We start from the raw sequence: 12,032 nt of genomic DNA on the forward strand, positions 1-12,032 counted from the left end.
GACACAGTGTTTATCAGACACAGTGTTTATCAGACTGTGTTTATCAGACAGACACAGTGTTTATCAGACACAGTGTTTATCAGACAAACACAGTGTTTATCAGACACAGTGTTTATCAGACACAGTGTTTATCAGACAGACACAGTGTTTATCAGACACAGTCTTTATCAGACATACACAGTGTTTATCAGACACAGTGTTTATAAGACAAACACAGTGTTTATCAGACACAGTGTTTATAAGACATACACAGTGGTTATATAACAGACACAGTGTTTATCAGACACAGTTTTTATCAGACAGACACAGTGTTTATCAGACAGACACAGTGTTTATCAGACAGACACAGTGTTTATCAGACAGACACAGTGTTTATCAGACATACACAGTGTTTATCAGACATACACAGTGTTTATCAGACAGACACAGTGTTTATCAGACAGACACAGTGTTTTTCAGACACAGTGTTTATCAGACACAGTGTTTATCAGACACAGTCTTTATCAGACAGACACAGTGTTTATCAGACACAGTGTTTATAAGACATACACAGTGGTTATAAGACAGACACAGTTTTTATCAGACACAGTTTTTATCAGACAGACACAGTGTTTATCAGACAGACACAGTGTTTATCAGACACAGTGTTTATCAGACATACACAGTGTTTATCAGACATACACAGTGTTTATCAGACATACACAGTGTTTATCAGACAGACAGTGTTTTTCAGACACAGTTTTTATCAGACACAGTGTTTATCAGACAGACACAGTGTTTATCAGACAGACACAGTGTTTACCAGACAGACACAGTGTTTATCAGACACAGTGTCTGTCTGTCTGTCTGTCTGTCTGTCTGTCTGTCTGTCTGTCTGTCTGTCTGTCTGTCTGTCTGTCTGTCTGTCTGTCTGTCTGTCTGTCTGTCTGTCTGTCTGTCTATACATACGTAAGCCTGTGTGTTTGACCAATAAGTCTCCAATGTACACTGCAATGTATTCTAGCAGAGATCTGGGGCCTCTTTTATGATAAATATAAATTATTCTCATCCTCAGTGCTCGTGTACGACCTTTGCTATTTGCATTTCGAAAACTCCACTATTTAACCATATATGGTCCAAAAAATAATGTAAAGCCTTTGGGGAATATACAATGCTGTACCATGAAATACAACGTGGCAAACCAAAGACTGAAATATAGGTGCTAGTGTCTGAGATTGAGTACAACTAAAAGGTTTTATTTGGCTCGCTCAGTTGTGGCTTTGACCAGTTAAATTAAAACATAGATACAAAGAGAGGACCATTAGGACAATTCAAGTTACTTTAGCAATGGAAAATATATACTGAACAAAAAATATAAAAGTGTAAAGTGTTGGGCTCATGTTTCAAGAGCTGAAATAAAAAGATTCTTAGGATTGTTCCATACACACAAAAAGCTTATTTTCTCTCAAATGTGCACAAATTTGTTTACATCCCTGTTTGTGAATACTTCTCTTTTGAAAAGATAATCCATCGACCTGACAGGTGTGGCACATCAAGAAGCTGATTAAACAGCATGATCATTACACAGGTGAACGTTGTGCTTGCGAAAATAAAATGCCACTCTAAAATGTGCAGTTTCGTCACCCAACACAATGCCACAGATATCTCACGTTTTGAGAGAGCTTGCAATTGGCATGCTGACTGCAGGAATGTCCTCCAGAACTGTTGACAGAACATTTTATGTTAATTTCTCTACTATATTCCGCCTCCAACGTCGTTTTACAGAATTTGTCAGTACGTCCATCCGGCTTCCCAACCACAGACCACGTGTAACTGTGCCAGCCCAGGACCTCCACATCCGGCTTCTTCACCTGCTGGATCGTCTGAGACCAGCCACCGGACAGCTGATGAAACTGAGGAGTATTTCTTCCTGTAATAAAGCCCTTTCGTGGGCTAAATCTCATTCTGATTGGCTGGGCCTGGCTCCCCAGTGCTCCCCTGCTCAGTCATGTGAAATCCATAGCTTAGGGCCTAATGAATTTATTTCAATTGATTGATTTCCTCATATGAACCGTAACTCAGTAAAATCATTGAAATTGTTGCATATTGCGTTTATATTTCTGTTCAGTATTATTCAAATGAGTAGACAACACTCACCAATAAGCCATCCATCCTCAACAGCTCCCTAATGTAGGCTTATAGGCCAACATTGTTGTTCTGCAGAATGAACGAGTCGTTCGTTCCACCTTGCCAACACATTCAGCTATGCATCACGTAACCTTTCACCTGCACATTAATAGTGGAAACCTTTTCTGTTCATATAGTTGAACTCGTTTTGGGCTGGTGCTTTTATGGCCATGTGGGGCCGTCTATTGCTCAGTTCGTATTGAGGAGTATATGATTGCATCCAAAACATTGGCTCCTGCTGAAAAGTGCCCGTTGCCAAAACCCAGAGATTGAATAGCACTTTGCTGTGCACTGGAATGGCATGTGTTTACCTTTCTAAAGTAGGTCTTAAATCCTCCCAAAGATCATATAAGATTGGTTTTGTGAAACGATATCTGACGAGCCAATCTGTACTTTCTGCAAAAATGTTACACTTGTTTCTAAAATTGCGCTCTGTGAAATGCAACGTGCCAAATCTTCCAACATAACAAGACCTTCCATCTCTCATTGGATTTACCATTATCTCAGCCTTTTATAGTATTTCAACAACGGTTTCACTTTCACATGTGCCTCTAATTTAGCAAATTACTGTACTTTCCATGGATTATTATCGTAACATATGCACTGATGTGGTCAAATTATATCTAGCCTGTCAAGATATGTTGCATTAATTCAAAATTGAAATACAATTAAATATACTGCTCAAAAAAATAAAGGGAACACTTAAACAACATATCCTAGAGCTGAATGAAAGAAATAATCTTATTAAATACTTTTTTCTTTACATAGTTGAATGTGCTGACAACAAAATCACACAAAAATAATCAATGGAAATCCAATTTATCAACCCATGGAGGTCTGGATTTGGAGTCACACTCAAAATTAAAGTGGAAAACCACACTACAGGCTGATCCAACTTTGATGTAATGTCCTTAAAACAAGTCAAAATGAGGCTCAGTAGTGTGTGTGGCCTCCACGTGCCTGTATGACCTCCCTACAACGCCTGGGCATGCTCCTGATGAGGTGGCGGATGGTCTCCTGAGGGATCTCCTCCCAGACCTGGACTAAAGCATCCGCCAACTCCTGGACAGTCTGTGGTGCAACGTGGCGTTGGTGGATGGAGCGAGACATGATGTCCCAGATGTGCTCAATTGGATTCAGGTCTGGGGAACGGGCGGGCCAGTCCATAGCATCAATGCCTTCCTCTTGCAGGAACTGCTGACACACTCCAGCCACATGAGGTCTAGCACTGTCTTGCATTAGGAGGAACCCAGGGCCAACCGCACCAGCAATTGGTCTCACAAGGGGTCTGAGGATCTCATCTCGGTACCTAATGGCAGTCAGGCTACCTCTGGCGAGCACATGGAGGGCTGTGCGGCCCCCCAAAGACATGCCACCCCACACCATGACTGACCCACCGCCAAACCGGTCATGCTGGATGATGTTGCAGGTAGCAGAACATTCTCCACGGCATCTCCAGACTCTGTCACGTCTGTCACATGCTCAGTGTGAACCTGCTTTCATCTGTGAAGAGCACAGGGCGCCAGTGGCGAATTTGCCAATCTTGGTGTTCTCTGGCAAATGCCAAACGTCCTGCACGGTGTTGGGCTGTAAGCACAACCCCCACCTGTGGACGTCGGGCCCTCATACCACCCTCATGGAGTCTGTTTCTGACCGTTTGAGCAGACACATGCACATTTGTGGCCTGCTGGAGGTCATTTTGCAGGGCTCTGGCAGTGCTTCTCCTGCTCCTCCTTGCACAAAGGTGGAGGTAGTGGTCCTGCTGCTGGGTTGTTGCCCTCCTATGGCCTCCTCCACGTCTCCTGATGTACTGGCCTGTCTCCTGGTAGCGCTTCCATGCTCTGGACACTACGCTGACAGACACAGCAAACCTTCTTGCCACAGCTCGCATTGATGTGCCATCCTGGATGAGCTGCACTACCTGAGCCACTTGTGTGGGCTGTAGACTCCGTCTCATGCTACCACTAGAGTGAAAGCACCGCCAGCATTCAAAAGTGACCAAAACATCAGCCAGGAAGCATAGGAACTGAGAAGTGGTCTGTGGTCCCCACCTGCAGAACCACTCCTTTATTGGGGGTGTCTTGCTAACTGCCTATAATTTCCACCTGTTGTCTATTCCATTTGCACAACAGCATGTGAAATGTATTGTCAATCAGTGTTGCTTCCTAAGTGGACAGTTTGATTTCACAGAAGTGTGATTGACTTAGAGTTACATTGTGTTGTTTAAGTGTTCCCTTTATTTCTTTGAGCAGTGTAGAACAATTATTTAGTTATTACTCTCACAATTTCACAGATTTTCAACGTTTATTTTCCCCATTCTATGCTTGACAAGCAGTTCCTTTGTTCCACAACTTGGCACTTTGGGTATGCATGGTCGTGGCTCTGCATACATTTCCATACACTATCAAGCTAAAGTTAATATTGATAAAGCCCACACTTTGGTGGGAAAGATCCCATGCATGGTTTAGGCACAGATTTGTGCCTACGCAAGATTGATAAATGACCCTAATCAAAAAATCCCCTACGATTAGTGATTTAAAAAAAAATGCTATAGCACACATCAATCAGAATGTTGGAATCCCAGTGAACTACTTGTTTCCTGCTGGAAATAAAACGTAATGGTATTGGATCCAATAGGATTTTCGTAGTCCTTTAGGATTTATGTCACCGTCTAAGAATACTACTGGAAATCTATTGGACAGATTTTTTTTCCCTATTGGGAATCAAAATAAATCCTATTGAAGAAACTTTCAAAGTTCTTGACATGTTCCAGATTGACTGACCTTCATGTCTTAAAGTAATGATGGACTTTCGTTTCTCTTTGCTTATTTGAGCTGTTCTTGCCATAATATGGACTTGGTCTTTTACCAAATAGGGCTATCTTCTGTATACCACCCGTACCTTGTCACAATACAACTGATTGGCTCAAACGCATTAAGAACGAAATAAATTCCACAAATTAACTTTTAACAATGCACACCTGTTAATTGAAATGCATTCCAGGTGACTACTTCATGAAGCTGGTTGAGAGAATGTCAAGATTGCAAAGCTGTCATCAAGGCAAAGGGTGGCTACTTTGATGAATCTCAAATATGAAATATATTTTGATTTGTTTAACACTTTTTTGTTATTTCATAGTTTTGTTGTCTTCACTATTATTCTACAATGTAGAAAATACTACAAATAAAGAAAAAAAACTTTTGACCGGTAGTGTATGTGATGAAATATGCAATTTTCAAGGACCACGTTTGGCTCGTTGGCGCTACTTTCAGAGCTACTAAAAAATATACCAAAGTACCGGAGATTCTCTTGAACTTCCAAACTGTCAAGTTTGTTCTCAACCCCCCCCCACTCTCCAATGTGCTTTGCTCTCGCATAGCAACAGCATCTTCATGGCCATGATGACGTGTTGTTGTTAGTTGCTTCGCTATTCATTACCGAACACGACCATTCATATTGCTAAAGGGTTTGGAGGAATGAAATGCAGTGTTTAATTTATACATCTTTTATCAGCTAAAAAGTGTGCTATGGATATCAGCAACATGGCTGTGTCACAGATAGCATCATATTACCTGTATAGTGTCCCAAATGACATCCTATTACCTGTATAGTGTCCCAGATAGCATCCTATTACCTGTATAGTGTCCCAAATGACATCCTATTACCTGTATAGTGTCCCAGATAGCATCCAATTACCTGTATAGTGTCCCAAATGACATCCTATTACCTGTTAGTGTCCCAAATTGCATCCTATTACCTGTATAGTGTCCCAAATAGCATCCTATTTCCTGTATAGTTTTCCAAATGACATTCTATTACCTTTTTTCCTGCTATAGCAAACTGGCTGAAAGTGAAAATCCTACATCTGTAGTGAACAGGGAACAAGTGAAAATCCTACATCTGTAGTGAACAGGGAACAAGTGAAAATCCTACATCTGTAGTGAACAGAGAACAAGTGAAAATCCTACATCTGTAGTGAACAGGGAACAAGTGAAAATCCTACATCTGTAGTGAGCAGGGAACAAGTGAAAATCCTACATCTGTAGTGAGCAGGGAACAAGTGAAAATCCTACATCTGTAGTGAGCAGGGAACACGGCACCAACTGGGACCTGAAACATACTGTTCTATGTGACTCATCCCTATGACATCATTTCAATTGCTACACTGGGAAGTGCTAGCCTGCCTGATTCTATATATATATCTACATTGTTAAAACCAACCTGGCACGTATCTCTTTCTATTAAACTGACTGACTGGCTGACAGACTGACAGACTGACAGGCAAGTCTAAATTGCAGTCGATGCATGAATGCTCTTTTGGGCTATCTCATCATGGTGTTTTCCTCCCTATTTACTGTGTGTGTGTTCAGGGTCATAAAGGACGCAGTACAGTGATACCGGAGCTCTGGGTACATACAGGACACAGTACAGTGATACTGGAGATCTGGATACATACAGGACACAGTACAGTGATACCGGAGCTCTGGGTACATACAGGACACAGTACAGTGATACCGGAGCTCTGGGTACATACAGGACACAGTACAGTGATACCGGAGCTCTGGGTACATACAGGACACAGGACAGTGATACTGGAGATCTGGATATATACAGGACACAGTACAGTGATACCGGAGCTCTGGATACATACAGGACACAGTACAGTGATACCGGAGCTCTGGGTACATACAGGACACAGTACAGTGATACTGGAGCTCTGGATACAATGTTGCTGTGGGTTTGTGCTCTATTTATTTGCAAAGAAATGTCCCCAATATAATGAATGGTGGTATGGTATGAATGGGGGTTTGGTTTGTGAGTAAGATGCCTGGAGGGTATTTGAGTCTGAATATAGAGACCAACCTAGAGCATAGGGCCTTCTGCTGCCAACGAAGCTGGCTGCATTCATGATTGAGGTCTGTGTGTGGGTGGGGAGGGGGGGGGGGGGATGTATGTGTGCTCTTGTGTGCATGTGTGCGTGTTTGTGCGTGTGTGAGATGGTCAGATTCCCATTGCCGGTGTTAAACTTTAACGGTCAGTCCATTTTTTAGATGGTCAATCCTTCTCATATCCTGTTAGATGATCAGTCCTTCTCATGTCCTGTTAGATGGTCAGTTCTTCTCATATCCTATTAGATGGTCAGTTCTTCTCATATCCTGTTAGATGGTCAGTTCTTCTCATGTCCTGTTAGATGGTCAGTTCTTCTCATATCCTATTAGATGGTCAGTTCTTCTCATATCCTATTAGATGGTCAGTTCTTCTCATGTCCTGTTAGATGGTCAGTTCTTCTCATATCCTATTAGATGGTCAGTTCTTCTCATATCTGTTAGATGGTCAGTCCTTCTCATATCTGTTAGATGGTCAGTCCTTCTCATATCCTGTTAGATGGTCAGACCTTCTCATATCTGTTAGATGGTCAGTCCTTCTCATATCTGTTAGATGGTCAGTCCTTCTCATATCCTGTTAGATGGTCAGACCTTCTCATATCCTGTTAGATGGTCAGTTCTTCTCATGTCCTGTTAGATGGTCAGTCCTTCTCATATCCTGTTAGATGGTCAGTTCTTCTCATATCCTGTTTAGATGGTCAGTCCTTCTCATGTCCTGTTAGATGGTCAGTCATATCCAGTGGTGTAAAGCACGTAAAAATACTTTAAAGTTTAAAAAATATATATTCTAAAATCAAAAATGGGACTCTGTGATACGAGTCACTGACTCAAAGCCACAAGAGTGTAGAACGTATTTCAAACGTTGCTTGTTAGGTATTTACATTTTTGACTATTTTTACTTTTACTTCACTACATTCCTTAAGAAAATATTGTACGACAGGAAAATAGTCAAATTCACACACTTATCAATCGAACATCCCTGGTCATCCCTACTGCCTCTGATCTGGCGGACTCACTAAACTCACATGCTTCATTTGTAAATTATGTCTGAGTGTTTCAGTGTGCCTCTGGCTTTCCCGTACATTTAAAAAACAAGACAATAGTGCCATCTGGTTTCCTTAACATAAGGAATTTGAAATGATTAACCTCTAGGGGACCCCTTCCCGTTCTTATCCCGTTAACGGGATTGATTTTGACAACAGCCAGTGGAAAATCAGAGCGCCAAATTCAAAACAGCTAAAATCTCATAATTCCATTTTCTCAAACAAACAATCAACTATTTTACACAATTTTAAAGATAAGACTCTCGTTAATCCAACCACATTGTCTGATTTCAAAAAGGCTTTACGGCGAAAGCATAACATTTGATTATGTTAGGACAGTTCCAACACAAGAAAAACCACACAGCCATTTTCCTAGCAAGGACAGGCGTCACAAATACCAGAAATTCAGCTAAAATTATGCACTAACCTTTGACTATCTTCATCAGATGACACTCCTAGGACATTATGTTACACAATAGATGTATGTTTTGCTCAATAAAGTTCATATTTATATCCAAAAACAGCATTTTACATTGGCGCGTAATGTTGAGAAATGTTTTCCCTCCAAACCTACCGGTGAATGAGCACAATGAGCACACATATTACAGAAATACTCATCATAAACTTTGATCAATATAGAAGTGTTATGCACAGAATTATAGATACACTTCTCCTAAATGTAACCGCTTTGTCAGATTTCAAAAAAGGTTCACGGCGAAAGCACAATTTGCAATAATCTGAGTACAGCCCAGAAGACACCAATAACAAGCAAACAGAAACCCGCCATCTTGGAGTCAATAAAACTGAGAAATGACATTATAAATATTCACTTACCTTTGATTATCTTCATCAGAAGGCCCTCCCAGGAACCCCAGCTCCACAATAAATGTTCGATAAAGTTAATATTTATGTCCAAATAATCCATTTTGTTTGCACGTTGGGTTCACTATCCTAATCCACAACGCGCATGCTTACGTAGTCCAGACGAAAAGTCAAAAAAGTTATACTAGTTTGTAGAAACATGTCAAATGATGTATAGAATCAATCTTTAGGTTGTTTTTATCATATATCTTGAATATAATTCCAACCGGGCCTATCCGTTCTCTTTAGGAGTGAATATGAACTTAGCTCGCTCCCAAGTCATTGCGCATGACTGAGCCCATGCCTTATAATGGGACACCTACTTCCTTGTGCTGTAATTCCCATCAAATTCACCATAGAATCTTCAAACACCGCTCTAAAGACTGTTGACATCTAGTGGAAGCTTTAGGAAGTGCAAAATGAACCCTAAGTCACTGTATACAGTCAAGGCAAAAAAAAACTACAACCTCAGATTTTCAACTTCCTGTTTGACTTTTTCTCAGGTTTTTGCATGCCATATGAGTTATGTTATACTCACAGACACCATTCAAACAGTTTTAGAAGTGACTTTTACTTTTGTCATTTTCTATTTAGGTATCTTTACTTTTACTCAAGTCTGACAGTTGGGTACTTTTTCCACTGGTCATATCTCACTCACTACAAATGCCATTGGCTTCTCTCCAAAATGTAGCTCCCTTCACAGTCTAACAGTATTATAATTTCATGAAGTCTCATTTGTCGTGACTTCACTTTAGCACTTTAATCGGAAGACTGTTATTTATCTAATTAACTATCTGTTTAATTGTTACACGATTAAATGTATCATGTAACAATTAACTCATTAGGATCTGGGGCACCACGAGAGCGGATCTTTAAAGAGTTACCATCTCCCGAATTAAACTCTATAAGGTGTTTACCTATCACATCTACAAACAGTCAACTAATTAATCATAACCTCATATCATATCATCATTCTGAACAGTCGTAACTGCCTTGCATCTGCAAAAACCCGAGCCTTACTTATGATTCAGTACTACACAAATTGGTTTAATTATTTATGAAATGGGAACACAGGATAATCACACATACTCTGCACCGGTTATTGACTGGAGACTTAATACACTGAAAACAGGTCCCTAGCGGAATGACAACAACATGGATGCTTGATAAAGAAGAGATGGAGAGAGAGAGAGGGACAGAGACACTTAAAGAAGAGATGGAGAGGGAGCGAGAGAGACTGGGACAGAGACACTTAACCTCTCTGGGCTAGGCGGGACGAATTCGTCCCACCTACGCAACAGCCAGTGTAATCCAGTGGCGCGATTTTCAAATACCTTAAAAATCCTATTACTTCAATTTCTCAAACATATGACTATTTTACAGCTATTTAACTTCTTGGGGCTATGTGGGACGCTAGCGTGCCACCCGTGGTGCACCCTATCAACAGCAGGTGCATTTCAAGAGCGGCAAATTTGAAACCAAATAAATGTCAAAATTCACATTTTTCAAACATACAACTATCTTACACCCTTTGAAAGATAAACATCTCCTTAACCTCTATGGGCTAGGTGGGACGCTAGCGTGCCACCCGTGGTGCACTCCATCAACAGCAGGTGCATTTCAAGAGCGGCAAATTTGAATCCAAATAAATGTCAAAATTCAAATTTTTCAAAAATACAACTATTTTACACCATTTGAAAGATAAACATCTCCTTAATCTAACCACGTTTTCCGATTTCAAAAAGGTTTTACGGCGAAAGCATAAAGTTAGATTATGTTAGGAGAGTACATTGACAATAGCTGTGTGTAATGTTTTGTCAATTCAAAGACAGGCGTCACCAAAACCATAAAACCAGCTAAAATGATGCACTAACCTTTAACAATCTCCATCAGATGACACTCCTAGGACATTATGTTAGACAATAAATGCATTTTTAGTTCTATCAAGTTCATATTTATATCCAAAAACAGCGGTTTACTATGGCCTTGATGTTCAGGAAATCGTTTCCCTCCAATAACCGGCAGTCAAGTCAGCGCCACAAATTAAATAATTAAAATTAGAAAACATTGGTAAAATATTGTATTGTCATTTAAAGATTTATAGATTTACATCTCTTGAACGCAATCAACTTGCCAGATTTAAAAATAACCTTACTGGGAAATCACACTTTGCAATAATCTGAGCACTGCGCCCAGAAAAATACGCTTTGCTATACAGACAAACGGCCATGTTGGAGAGATCTAAAATCGAAAATACTATGTAAATAATCCATTACCTTTGATTCTCTTCATCAGATGTCACTTCCAGGAATCCCAGGTCCATAACGAATGTAGTTTTGTTCAAAAAAGCTCATCATTTACGTCCAAAAAGCTCCGTGTTGTTAGCACATGATCGAAGCCAGCCGGACTTCTCGTCATGAACGAGTGGAAAAAATATATTTACGTTCGTTCAAACATGTCAAACGTTGTATAGCATAAATCATTAGTGCCTTTTTTAACCAGAACATGAATAATATTCAAGGTGGACGAATGCATTCTCTTTTATAACGTATTGGAACGAGGGTACCCAACATGACCTCTATACTCACAGACACCATTCAAACAGTTTTAGAAACTTTAGAGTGTTTTCTATCCATATATAATAAGTATATGCATATTCTAGTTACTGGGTAGGATTAGTAACCAGATTAAATCGGGTACATTTTTTTTCCCAGCCGTGCAAATACTGCCCCCTAGCCCTAACAGGTTAAATATAAATACAGGTTGTGTTTACAATGGTGTTTGTTCCTCACTGGTTGCACTTTTCTTGTGGTAACAGGTCACAAATTGTGCTGCTGTGATGGCACACTGTGATATTTCACCCAATAGATATGGGAGTTTATCAAAATTGGATTTGTTTTTTTGAAATCTTTGTGGATCTGTGTAATCTGAGGGAAAAATGTGCCTCTAATATGGTCATACATTTGGCAGGAGGTTAGGAAGTGCAGCTCAGTTTCCACCTCATTTTGTCGGCAGTGTGCACATAGCATGTCTTCTCTTGCCTACGGCGGCCTTTCTCAATAGCAAGGCTACGCTC

The sequence above is a fragment of the Salmo salar genome, chromosome ssa15, assembly GCF_905237065.1.
Source record: "Salmo salar chromosome ssa15, Ssal_v3.1, whole genome shotgun sequence".
NCBI lineage: Eukaryota > Metazoa > Chordata > Actinopteri > Salmoniformes > Salmonidae > Salmo > Salmo salar.